This window comes from Gracilinanus agilis, chromosome 1 (genome assembly GCF_016433145.1).
Source record: "Gracilinanus agilis isolate LMUSP501 chromosome 1, AgileGrace, whole genome shotgun sequence".
Taxonomy (NCBI): domain Eukaryota; kingdom Metazoa; phylum Chordata; class Mammalia; order Didelphimorphia; family Didelphidae; genus Gracilinanus; species Gracilinanus agilis.
In genome coordinates this window covers 433381909-433396680 of record NC_058130.1, presented here as the reverse complement: position 1 = coordinate 433396680, position 14772 = coordinate 433381909, and positions in this window count along the sequence as shown.

Sequence of the window (14772 nt, the reverse complement as noted above, 5' to 3'; positions counted from 1 at the left end):
CTACAGTGATCCAAGGGGCTGTGAGGGCCACAGGTGCATTTATCTTTCCTATTAATTGCTATTAAAATTAAAAAAAATAATTTCCAGGGGCACTAAGTAATATTTTTTCTGGAAAGGGGGTGGAAGGCCAAAAAAGTTTGGGAACCACTGCTCTAAAGCAACACTTTTTGACTAAACATAGAGTTCTTTCTACTACATGATGCTACCTTTTGGATAAGTGAGGGGTTAAGGACATGACTATTGCCTTTGAAGAGCTACCAGTGTGTTGGTGGAAAATATTTACATGTATGAAAAATTAAGAGCTAAATCTTATGGTAATTTTCATAATGAAACATGCTACTACTTATTTCCTCACAGAAGGATAATAGACTAAAGACACAGAATGATACACACATATATGGAAATCTGTTTTGCTTGACTATGCAAATATTACCAAAGCTAGTTTTCTTTTCTTTTTTCTTTTCTTTTTTTTTTTATAGTTAGGGGTAAGGGAGATGGGATAGAGTTTCTACCTTCTAGAAAAAAAATAGAGAATAGAATGAAGGAATCCCAGACAAGCAGGGCAGATTCAAAAGTTGCTTTTGTACCAATAAAGTACAATAAAAGCATTTATTGTACACTTGAAAGGCAAACTCTACACCAAAGAGATTCCCCTTTTTCACATATAATCCACTCCTTCCATTCTATAACATATATGGACTGTAAGTGTGTGTTAAGTTCCTAACAAAAAATAAAGCATAAAAAACTGTGTAGTAATATCAATAAATGCAATAAAAGCTCAAAAAAGTGAATAATCATATTAAGCTAAATTAGTCATGGAAGGCATCACAGAAAAGATGGGACTTGAAGAGATTTTGAAAGATGAATAGAATGTATATAAGCCAACAGGAGAACAACGAAGGGTGATGTAGTTGTTGGGAAACAATGGATGCAAAGCTGTAGAGGCAGGAATAAATATAATAAGTGGGGAATCCATTGAAGAAACAAGCCGGACAGAACAGAAGATAAACGTAAGGAAATAGTAGAAAATAATGTTGAATAGGTGAGATAAGGCTAGAATATAGAGGGCTTTAAAAACTAGACAAGTTTAGAGGTATTAATGCAACAAGCCATCTACATCCTTCCTGAGAAGTGATGGACTTAAAATGCAGAATGAGACATATAATTTTGGATATGATTAATTTCTGAATTATCTGCTACAAAGGCTTTGTAGTTCTTTCTTCTGTTGTTCATTTGTGGGGGAGGACAGTTGGAAGAAAAGATACTTAATCAATTAACTGTTTAAATTAATGCACAGAAGAAAAAATAAATTAGGAAACTAAAAGCAATTTTGTTACCAAATCATTAAATTTATGTATGCATGTATTTAAAAGACTATAATAACTTCACAATTTCTTATGCAAAAGGGGAAAGATTTTTCTTCTAAAACAGATGCTCACTATTCACAGGGATTTCCTTACTTTTTCTCCTTAGACAGAGTTCTCTTCTACCATGAATAGTACTTTCCATTGGAATCTCAGGCACAGCCTGATTCAATGTACAAACATTTTTCTCTGAAGAGTGAGAATATACTCAAGTATAAGTTATGTGCAACTAAGCTAAAAGATAAGCACACAGCCTCAAGCTAATCAGTTTGAAACAGATTTAAAGCATTCATCAGTATTAAACATTCTCTAGCTTTCCTTTCTTGTTATATCTAGTCAAGTCCCATTCCCAGATTGTTCTCTGGAGAAGCAGTGTCCTTTTTTGTCTGTGACTCAAATCAAAGCTCCTTTAATACAAGCCCAAACATCTCTTTGGGTTATCTGAACCACCAGCTTAGCCACTGCCGCTTCAGTTCAACCATAGAAATTCTGTTATTACATTTTATGTTTTAATTTGGGGTACTCAGCATCTTATTCAGCTAATCCTAGTTGACCTTCCTTTCTTTATCAGATTCTTTACGAGAATCTCTTTGCTTTTTGTTATTTTCCATTCAACTTCATATCCTGACATTTCATCAGTTTCTCTCTACTTCTTTCTCCTTTTCCCTCACTGCACCTCTCAAAAAAAAACCCAAACAATTTGAATGAATACTATGTTCAGAGTACTAGCAAGATATTGTAACACCATCCCTTCCTGGTTCTCTCAGAAATTTGGCTCCCTGAAATTATTGGCTCACTCAGGAAGTCTAAAATTTCCCACCTCTCATCAGAAAATCCCTGGAGTCCCAATGAATGGGTCATCTATGTCAGGTACACAATTAACACCACAATTCAGTTGGCCATCCTGCCTTCTCCTGGTACTTTATTTATAAGGTCTCCATGGAACAGTAGCATATTTGCTTTCAAATAAACTTCAACTGTCCTGATTGCATCCAGCCTAAAAACTCTAAAGTCCACTGAGACTTTCACTGGTGGATAGGGGCAAAGGTAATAGTATAACATCCCATCTACCTACTTACCAATGAGCATTTTCTGCAAGTGGATTATAAAATATATAGATTTTTACTATCTTTTTGGGGATACCTTTGTAATATCAATGCTCATATTATTAAAATAAGATATTAGGTAACAATAAAAGGCAGGATTGTGTAAAGATTTTTGCTTGTTTGATTCCCCCACTCTGGTCACTAATGAGAACTTATTTTATTTTTCATACTCATTCCTGAAAAAAAACTATTGTGATAAATATGCATAGCCAAACAAAACATATTTCTGCATTAGCCATGTTCAAAAGCACATGTCTCATTCTATATTTAAGAATAATATCTTTCTGATAGCCGGTGGTTGCAACCTTCATCATCAGTCCTCTGAAACTATGACTTTACTGCATTGATCAAAATTCTTAAATCTTTAAAATTTGTTTGTCATTACAATGTTATTATTCTTTAAATCATTCTGGTTCTGCTTATTTTGCTTTCTTACAATTCATACAAGTCTTCCCAAGTTTCTCTGAAACTGTCCATTTCATTATTTTTTATTGCCTAATAAAAATTGTTATAATTTATTCATCCATATCCTTGGCTGAAATATTGAATATTCCCTTATTTTCTAGTTATTTGCTACATAAAAAAGAGCTATTATAAATATTTTTGCAAATAAAAATCCTTCTCTTTTATATCTTTGAGATATGGACCTCGAACTGAAATCACTTGAGTCAAAAGGTATGATTAGCTTAGTGACTTTAGTGGTATAGTGCTGAATTGTTTTCTAGAACTCCAGGACCAATTTACAGTTCCAATAGCAGTGCACTAATGATCCTGTTTTGCTGAAGCTTTACCAATGTTGTTTTTTTTGCCAATCTGAGGGGTCAGGAAGACATGAGTTCAAATTCTGACTGATATATATTATCTATATAAGCCTTAACAAGTCATTTGATCTCTTCATGCCCTAAGCAACTTCCTATTACAATAAATTGCAGATGTGACCAGTCTCCATTTGTGGATTCAATTTCATGGGAGTTCCAAACATTTATCAAGGAGCAAATCTAGATCCCAAAAGGGAGGCCAATAAAAATCAGATTTTCAATGAGTTGTGGGTTTTCTTTCCTTTCAGCCATGTGGAATTAACATCTGTTTAGCAAAACAATCTGTGAATTTTCAAGATTAAATTATATGTAATGGAAGTCCATATTTTCTTATGCTATTCTCTTCTGGTTCTTTTTATACTGAAATATTTTTAAATTAGTACTGATTTCATAATCAATGAATGTATATATTGTTTTTGTACATATATATATAAGTATAGTTAACTGTGAGAAAGATATAAGAAAACTGATAGCCATCTTGAGTACACAGATAGACAAAAGACTGTTGTTTCTGAGAAGAACTCTGTCCTAAGCTGGTAAAGAAGGGTAACAAAAGTTTAAAATTCACATGCCAGAGAAAACCTGATGACTAGAATTAGAGAAAAAGTCATTAATTGCATGATCTATTCTCATCCAAAAGATGACTAGCTATAACTTGTTCTTTAAAAGTCATAGTGTCAGCGGATCCAAAGAGCAGTTGCTAAATTAATTTTTTTTCATCCTTAAATTCCTCTGAAAAGTACAATTTCATTCTAGGTTAGCCAGGAAAGAACAAGGAATGGCATAAGAAATTTCATTAAAATTTCATTTCCCCCTAAGTGTAATGGAAAAAAAATCTTCTCCAAATTGATTAATTCTTTAATTGAGTTATTAATTTAGATCCATCCTTGAGTTGATGAAATCATAGATGTAGTAAAAACAACCTAGAAGTTTAAAAAAAAAGTCTCTACTTCTCATCAAATAGGTGTGACATATAACCACGTTTAAACCAGCCATTGTTTCTTTAATGCCTTACAGCCTGGCTTCTATCCCTTTCCATCTGCTGCATTCTGACTTGTGAAGATAGCCCATGTTTTTATAATCCCCAAATCCAAAGCCCCTTTTGGCAGTTATCATATTCCTTGATCTTCCTTCTTAGAGCTCTTCCTCAATATTTAAAAGAAGACATTTAAGGAAATTATTGAATTTTTAAAGTCATCAATAAAGTCATTGTTAAATAATGATATAATTGATGGCAAGATCAAGGCTATGACTATATCTATATAGTTGAAGTGAGTTGGAGAAGTAGGGTTTCAGGAAATGAGTAAGTAGAGAAACTGGGAGATTAGAAGTTAAGGTTAGAAAGAGAGCTAAAAAGTAGCAATGTGAAGCAAGAGAAATTCTAATTGAATTTGACAAATGAAGTGGGAGCATGAATGTGGAAAAGTGTAATCAGTGCTGTGACCAAAGAACCATATTATCAGGAGGGAAATAGGTCTCAGTGAAAGCCAGAATATAAAAGAAAGGAGGAACAGAAGAGGCTTAAGATGAGACCAAGTTGTCTGTGGATCCCGAGAAATACAGAAGTGTGTAGCTGTAGAGGTGGATTGTGAGGGGAAGAGGTCAAGAGAGCTGAGAATAAAGGCGTGGACAATGGGGGATGAATAATGAGGTTTGAATAATGATAGCCAGAGATTCAGAATCAGTGGGATAGGGAAGGTATGATGGATGGGTGGGAGGGAGTATGTTAATTGTTGAGAAATTAGTTTAGGTAGGTTATCATCATCCCTAGGAATTTTGCCTCCTGGTGGATCATCCTGCAACATTAGGCATCGATTTGTACCTGAAAGGGTTGGGGAGAAGGAGAGGTTTTCTTATGGAGCAGGCTCAAGCAAGGTCACCAGTAGAAGCAAAATTGTAGGAGAAGGAATCAAGAAGGGTTATTCCACTCTTTACCCTTCAGGCTCAAGAAAGGAGAGGAACAAAGTGTGACATGAAGAAAGAAAGAAAGCATTTAAAAAAATGAAAAAATGGTTGTTTTAGTAGATGCATGAAAAAGGGTAAAACAAAATCATCACAGTGAACTGGATTAGATCAGAAATTGCTTTTGAGATATCCCAAATCGGCATAATTGCAAAGTAGCCTCATGCAATCAGATGCTCACCTTTGGATTTGCTCTGAAGAAATACAGGCATGCAGACAAATGCTGACTAGGTAAAAGGTGAGCTGAAAGGAAGTGAAGTGACTTCTAAGGTTTGCCCAACCATAAGTTGGAAGTGGACTAGACAATGAAATTTACCCTTTATATTCACTTGGGTTGGACACTACCAAACCCTAATAGATATTTCTGATATTGGTATAGGACTTTAAGCTGTAGAAAGTACTTTTTAAGTACATCATCTCTTTTGAGCATCCCAACAACCCTTTTCCTTTTGGAATTTGACTGACTTCAATATTCATTCATCTATACATTTTCATATTCATATCTATCTATCTATCTATCTTTCCATTTATCTATCCATAAACATCCATCTAGATTGCTGTCTCTGTCCAACTCTCTGTCCATCCATGTCCATCTGTCTATTCATCTCTCATCTATCTATCCATTTATTTATTGATTTGCTTGCACTTGTGATTTCATTGTGTATAGATTTTTTAAGACATTGCCTGTACCAGATCAGCAACTCTTAGCAATTTGAGAAATAAAGTGACTTGCCCAAGGCCACCATAGTCAGAATATGGCAGAAGAAAGACTTGCAACCAAAACTGAGTTCTAGATCTGCCTCTGAAACCTGTCCAAAGAGCTTATATAAGGCACCATGTTAGGCACTAGGCATAGAAAAACCAAAAGTTGTAGTAGTAGTCTCGACCTTAAGGGGTACATATACAATTGGCAACTTGGAAAGAAAAGACCTTTCCTAAGCCTTTGTCTCCCGTTCTATTTTATGATGTTTCTCAGATAGGTACAGGAGTAGTTCCTCAGTTATACTTTTTAGTTCTAATTTAATTTTAACTTAATTAAATTAATTTAGTTCTTTTAATTCTACAAGTTCTAATTTTTCTGTGCCTATGAACTAGTTTGTCTCTACATCTATTCTAGGTTCAGTTCCATCTTTGATGTATTTCTTCTACCTTTTTCAGTTAGTTAACTTTTTTTTTTCCTTAGTAGAGAGAGTAATAGCAAGGCATGAGTTAAGCTATTGTCAAATGGTGTGGCTATTTCTTCCTTGTTTTTCGTTCTCCTCAAGGAAATTATTCAAACAAAAATTTTCTTTTTTTTTTTCCTTTTAAAGACCCAGGCCTCAGTATTTTACCCAAACTGAAACTACAATGGAGTATCCATGGGACAGAGTCCACCCTGATCCGCAGGAAACCTTTGCCATGGAGCTTTGACCTGCTCTGATTCAGACCTAGGCCAATTTACCCTTAGGCCATCTGATCCCTTCTTTTCCTCACTCTCTGACCCCCAACTAGAGGTTTGCCCTACTAATGTACAGCTCAGAACTCTGGATCTCAAGACTTCTGCAAGGCTCTCCCTCCCAGGCAGCCCATGCTACACATACAACTTTGCTATCTTAAGCATTTTGGGTTTGCAAGTTTTAGGTGATGCTGGGCTTTTGTCTTCCTTACAATGTTCCTGTAGTTTCATAAAGACTATCTTGGGAAGTATTTCAGGCTCAGCAGAGTAGTAGTAGACTATAGGTATGAAATGAGATCTGCATTATCAGATATGGCTAGTGTAGTTTTGTTTTGTTTCAATTCATTATATTTTATTGTTACAAATGAGAGTTCTACTGGGGAGAAGGAAAATTGGGACTTGAAAGCAATGATCATTGTTTATTTTTTAAATAGAATTTGATAAAAAAATAAAATAATATATTTAGACCAGCATATATATGAGAATGTTAGATGAAGGAAGAAAGAAAAAGAGGGAGTGGGAAGAAGGAAGGGAAGGATTGGGAGGAAGGAGGAAGAAAGGCCTAGAGAGCATCTTGGGGAATTAATATTTTTTTCTTAATGAATTGCTTAGATTGGTACTAAACACTGAACATTTACTGAAAAAAAAAATACTTTCTCTGCTGGTTAATCCCCTAGAGACATAAGGCTCAGTGATATTAGACCTGCATTACTCACCACATTCCACAGGTTGTGTGGAATATACAGCACATTGGAAGGCAAGAGCCTGTAATTGCCATGGCAACTTTTGCCATAGGGAATTCTTTTGGTTTTGACTGTTTCAGACATGAACCTTTCAGTTTTCTTTGAACCTGTCTCTAAATCAATTTTCTTCCTAGGCAGATACAGAAGACTTTGTAAAATAAACCTAATTGTCCACAGAGAAGGAAAGTAAAAGAGCTCAAAAGCTCTGTTTCTTAAAATATATATTACACATTTTTCTGTCTCTAGTATAAACCTTATCATCTATAAAAGAATGATCCTTTAATAATTAAATCTTCTTGAATTTCTTTAAATCTCTTTTATGTTTTTCTCACTTATTCCAAATAAAACTATATAGTTTCATGTTCATAAACTGATAAATACATGGTATGTTGCTATAATAATTATTATTATATTAACAATGAATAAATTTACATTTATATAGCTCATATGTTATCTCATTTGTTATCTTATAATAACTGTGAACTAGATAGTGAAAGTTTTGTTATCCCCTTTTAAAGATGAGGGAACTGAGTCTCACAGAGGTGAGTTACTTATCCTAAAAGTCACACAGTAATCATGTGAGATATGTACACAAACACATACATGCATTTGTAGAATGGCGTGGATATGTTTATACACACATATACATGTATATATTATATGATTGGCATATATACACATGTTAGAAGTATATGTCTAAATATATTCACGTATAATGTGTATATATATATATGTGTCAATTAATACGCATGAAACAACAATTGTTTAGCTGTAGATTTTGCTAGTGATAGTCAAGGATGGTTGGACTGTTGGCCTGGATAAAATAATTTAGTAGTAGTCAGTATTAAATGCTTATAGGATTTACATGTTTAGGGTTATATGCTAGATATTGCACTTTGCCCATAAGGGAAGAAAATGAAAATCATCTAGATGTTCTAAGAAGATTCTGAAAAATAGGACAAGGAATTTATTCATATCCAAGCCATTGCACTGATCAAGTTTATCCCATAGCTCATAACTCAAGGAAGGAGTCTTCTAGTGAACAGATGGAATGGAGCCACATTTACCAACTTCCCTAAGAATCTAACCAACCGGAAAGAAGGGAAGATACCACAGAGAAAGAAGGAAGGAAGGAACAAATGAATAAACAGAGGGAAGGAGAGAGGGAGAGAAGAGGGGAGGGAAAAAAAGAAGAAAAGGAAGTAGATGGGGAGCAGAACAGGCCTTTGTGTATGGGAGCTTTGCTCTTGTTTCTCTACTGAGCCCGTATCAACATTGACAGAGTCCCCTCAGTATCTCAGGCTCTGATATTTCTCCCAAGACACTAGGGCAAGAGCTGTCAACTCTTTGGAATCATTATCCTCATTGGCAATCTGATAAAGTCTATGGACCTTTTCTTAGAATAAGGTTTTTAAAGGCATAAAATTAAATATATATTATTAAAAATGAAATGAATTATTAATACAGTTATCATAATTTTTTTAAGTTTATAGACTCACGCACTAAGAGCATGAATTTTGGATTAGGAGACCATTGGATAGAAAGTTCCTGAAACACAGAAGATCATGGAGCTCCTTCTGGGGAGATAAGATCTAAAGTTGCTTACGGAATAAGGGGATTTGAGGTAACGATTATAAAAAGCAGAGGGCTTGAATTCTCTCAGTAGCCCCTTCTCTTTCTCTGGTTGGCTTGGAGGTGGGATGTTCTTTCACTGACAGGCCAGAAGCATAGCTATAAACTGAAAGTGAGTTGGTGGAGATGTGTGAGTGCCATGGAAGTATATGAGAGAATGTGGGTGAAGGCAGAAATGGTGATGGAAATGGGTGTGGGTGTGAGTGAATTCTAGAAAGTGAGTTAGAGAAAAGCTAGAAAAAGGATTAAAATTGTGTGATTTTCAATGTGCTAAATATTTGAAGATACACATATATAGACAGGTATACATAGAAGAAAGAAGGAATTATATTAATGTATATTTACATATTTATTTTCTTTTCGCTTTAGATCTCTGGATATCATCAGTGTAGAAAAATGTTGCTATAAAATTCCTTCCACTGATGGAGAGGTTTGGCACTCTTTGTCTTCAAGATTTGTTTTAGGTACCAAGAGGTTAATTAATTTTCCTATTGTCAGACAGACAATAAGTGTCAAAGGTAGGCTCTGACCCCAGCTTTTTCTGATGCCAAGCCTAACTTTTTATTTGATCCACTAAGCAATATTGTCCCTCTATACTTGCCTCTTTGTTTTACGATTTCTATCCATCAATCCTAGCTCTGCCCTTTTGGTTCTGTCAAGCAGAACAAGTCCAATTCTTCTTCCACAAGACAACCCTTTAAATACTTGAAGGATTTCTCATTTCTCCCTTAAGTCTTGTGTTCTGGGCTAGAGATGTCCAGTCCTCACTAAGTGATCACAAGATTCCATAAACTTGTCATACTTGCCTTGAGTTGGTGCCCATTGTATCAGTATAGTGCCAGAACTGAACCCAGTATTCCTGAGGTCATCTGACCAAAGGAGAGTATAAAACCATTGCAGCCCCTCTCTAGTCCTGAACATTATGCTTCTCTTCATGAAGCCCAAGAGTGCATTAAGTCTTTGAATGATGAATCACGATATTGCCACATATTCAGCTGACAGTCCACTTTAATCCCTTGATCTTTCTCTCCATGCTTCCTCAGTTTGATACTTACTCAACTCAACATTTAGATGGAGCTGTGATTCCACTAATCTCTAGAGATGCAGATTATAGTCAAGCCAGACCTGTTCATCCTGTGAGATGCCCTCCCAGAAGTGCAGAGCGTAGGGTCCACTCAAGATGCTGGAAGCCTTCTTTGCTTTCTCTTAATATAGAAGGAATATTAGTGAAGCCCTCTGGCTGTCCACCTGCTATTCTTTGCTTTTGCTACATGATAGACAGGCCATTCCTCCTTTCCTCTTGCCACAATGATGTCTCTTCCTCCTATTCTTCAAAGTTCCTCATCAGTTATGTGTTGGAGTCTGCTCATACTCTCCATGGTTCTCTGTGTGATGCTTATCTTTAATTCTTTGTGGGGCAGTAAGGTCCAATGACATAAAACAGCATTGCATGGGCAGTTAGGTAGAGTGCTGGACCTAGAGTCAGGAAGACCTGAGTTCAAATTTGAACTCAGACACCTACTTGATGTGTGATCTTAGACAAGTCATAGTCCTCTTTACTTCAGTTTTCTCAGGTGTAAAATGAGTTGGAAAAGGAAATGGGAAACCACTGTATTATTTCTGCCAAGAAAACCCTAAATCAAGTTCCAAAGAGTCAGATACACCTCAAAACTACTGAACAAACACTGGTAAAAAATTATTATTAAAAAGATGGTCATTCATTTTCACAGAAAGTTCTGAGTCACTAAGAGAGCTTTGCAATTTCCTCAAAACAATAATGGTCATCCTCTGGTACCTGTTCCATCCCAGGTCATTGTCTACTTCTACTTTTTGTTACTGAAACACTTTTGAAGTCAAATGAGATAATGTGTGTTAAAGCACTTGGCAAACTCCAAATATATTCAAACTGGTTCTGGCTGCACTCAAAAGGGTTGCAGGCCACATAAGGTTCCTTAGCCCTCAAATTTGACATCTTTAGTGCAGCATACATCTCTCCATCTTGTTCATGAGATACTTTGTCAAATGTTAAAATCTTTGTTTATGTTGGTTATAATTTTTATTATTTTTGAAATGCACATACTTGTATTGAGAAAGTTAATTTTTTAGCCTAAATGTAAAACTCGACATTTGTTCCTATAAAATTATAGGGATGTATATAATTGTACTATTATTCAGACAAGTGGCATCAAATTCAAATAGGAAAGGATCCCTGCTAGTAGCATATTGACTCAGAAAATCCCAAATTTACATATCTACATTATACTTTTATTTATTTTGTTAAACATTTTATAATTTCATTTTAATCTGATCTTGGCTGCACTTAAGATTGTTACACAACTCATAACGAGTTCACCACCTCTGTTCTAGCCTGTATCTTGTCCAAAGGAATAGCATGAGAGACTTTGTCAAATGCAAATTCTGATCTGACAAACTTGTTTTAAGGGGAAAACAAAAACAATGAACTATATTTAGTCAGACATGACCTATTCTTTATAAAACCATGCTGGCCCTTCCCTTTGTGGTGTTAATTTCCTGGATGTTGTCTATCCTTTCTATAATATATATTGGAATGAAAATCAAAGTTCCTGAGCTATTTTTACAGATTCTATTTTCTTCTCTTTTTTGAAAAATCAGGTTAAAGTTTGCCTTCCTCCTGACTTGTGATTTATCTCCTATTTTCCACAAATTTTCAAGGATTGCCCATAGTGATTCAGCTATCGTTTCTGGTTTCTTCACTCCCTGAATTGTAGTCTATCTAGGGCTGTTCAACACATCAAGAATATCTGGTTGGGGGGCAACTGGGTAGCTTAGTGGACTGAGAGCTGGTCCTACAGACAGGAGGTCCTTGCTTCAAATGTGATCATAGACACTTCCTACTTGTGTGACCCTGAGCAAGTCACTGGACCTGCATTGCCTAGTCCTAAGCACTTTTCTGCCTTGGAATCAATACATAGTATTGATTCTAAGGTGGAAAGTAAGAGTTTTAAAAAAAACAGACCTGGTTGTTTTCTTACTATCTCCTTATTTATTTTGGGTATAAGCTCCTTTTTAGCCATTTTTCTTCCATCCTTTTCAGTCCAAAGACAATTGTAGCTGATAGAAGAGAACATAAGATGAGAATTTTAAAATGTAATAGTCACATCCAAACCAAGCAGGGATCCTTTTTTATTGTTTTCTTCTAATGCTACATCAAAAACAAAGATAAAAGAGTATGTTTTGTTATCCTTAGCTTCTCTTGCTAGCCTTAGTTCACTCAAAACTTCAGCAATCTTGATATTCTTGCTTATATTGCTAATAGTATTGCTAATATGGGCCAAAGACAGAGTGTTATGGGAAGACATTAGGCTAGGTTGGCTTTGGTCCATCAGTATACTCACCGTTCAACCAGCTCTGAATCTATGTCACTTTACTATCCTCCATTAGTCCATCTTGACCATGAAGATATCATTTAGAACTGTCAGATGACTTACTGAAACCCAAATGTTAATTATATAATGTACCATTCTAGAAAGAAGAAAATAAAGTTAATTTTGAATGCCTCACAAATCTGATGACAACTTAAGGTGACTCCAAAATTTAATATCTTCATTTTATAGATAAGGACACTGAGGAAAAGTTTATAACAATTTCAATCTTCGAAGCATGGTGGAGCCACAAATGAGAAATTAAATTTTGGACCTAATCCTGACAAATAAGAAGGAATGAGTTGCTGAGTTAGAAATGATGGGAACCTTGAGGATAAGTGACTATGCTATCTTTGATTTTGTGATTAAGAAAAAGTAAATTGAGCATAGTCAATTGAATTTCCTAGCACTCTATATTTGGGGAGATCATATTTCAAAGGGTTCTGGGAAGAAAGAGGTAGCTTAGCATAAGCTAAAATTCTAAAAGAGATAATCTAGAGAAGGGAGAGAATAGGGCCATGGAGTTAATGAGGAGTCCATAGAAGAGGTCATGAGGACTTGAGTAAAAGTTATAATAGAGTGAGTAGAGAAAAGGTGATGGATGTATGGCTAGAAGTCATCAGGGCATAGCAATTGATTAAAAATGAGCTGTGAATCACACAGCCAGTACGTGTCTGAGGTGCAGCTTAGAGCCAGGTTGTTCTAACATGAAGGTCAGCTATCCATGCACCATGTCACATTGTCCCTCTGTGTTAATTTGCTGATGAAGGAAATTGGGTTATTTCTTCACTAACTCGTTCTTGATAAGGTGATGCTACTTCTTTAGCATTACACCTTTTTTTCTAGCTGTTTTCTAGCATAGATAGATAGACAGACAGTCAAATAGATAATAAAGCATTTATGGAGCTTTTCTCCCAAACGCCTACCATTATCTCCCAATATTTTCCTCACTCTCTTCACCCCCTCTTTGCTGTGCCTGCTCCCAATCTCCCTGCTTTAGAGCTGGATATCAGCTCACCAGGGCAAATAAAATGAGCCACTATCCTGGCATCCACATCAGCAGAGGCTGAAGTGCCAATAGAAAGAAATTTCGCCTGCAAGAATATCTAGTCATTAAACCCCATTTCCTATCCTAGAATACCTTTGGCTATATCATATGTACCTCAGAGAGAGGCTGCAGTGCCTGGGAAGTAGCCAAAGAACAAAATCCCAACTTATTTCTTTCTTTTCAATATGGGTGGAATGAGCGAGTTTCCCAGAATGAATAGGCATTATTTGGACTAGAATTAGCTGTTTAGTTGTTTCAGTCATATCTGACTCTTCATGACCCCATTTGGGGTTTTCTTGGCAAAGATACTAGAGAAGTTTGCCATTTCCTTCTCCTGCTCATTTGACAGATGAGAAACTAAAGCAAACAGGGTGAAGTGATTTGCCTAGGGTCACCCAGCTAGTAAGTATCTGAGACTAGATTTGGACTTAGGAAAACATCTTCCTGACCCTAGGCCTGGCACTCTATCCACTGTGCCACTTAGCTGGCACGGGTTATCAAACAAACAAAAAAACCAACAAAAAATATTTTTATTACATTAAAACCAATGCTTTTGCTACCACCACCCTTTTTTTTTTTTAAGGGCAATCAGTCATTCGGTCTCATTCATTCTCAGTCATTCAGAATCAGAATCTTGATATCTTCTTTGATTTCACACTGAAACATGTCCTAGCTACAGAGTCAGTTATCAAATCTTGTCATTTCTCTCATCACAATATCTCTGACCTCCAGCTCCCACTCTTTATTCACAGTCACTGTACTAGCTTTTCACCTCTTATTTGGGCTACAATTATATCCCTGCATCCAGTTTTCCCCTCACCTCTAGCTTATAAAGACACTGAAGTGATTTTCCTAAAGTAATTGCTTTTCTATTCACTAAATTTCAGTGGCTCCCTACCAAGCCCTGGGGCAAATATGTATTCATATTATATTTTTAATTTCTGTTTTTTAATGTACAAAATTATTAGTACAGTAGTGCCTTATATAATTATAGTATATATATTAAATATAGTTATATATGGTTATATGTACTTAAAATTTTTTACTGATAGAGGTATATGACTAAATAAAAATTCTGGTAACTACTGATCTAGAGGATAACATAGGAAGTCCTTAGACTAGCATTTAAGGTCTCCCACAAATTGACTCTGACTCACCTTTGACATCATTAACTTGATACTACTCTAATTTACACACTCAATATTCCAGTTAAATTGAATTACTGGTTTTTCACCATCCTCAACAAGACTTCTCTTGCTT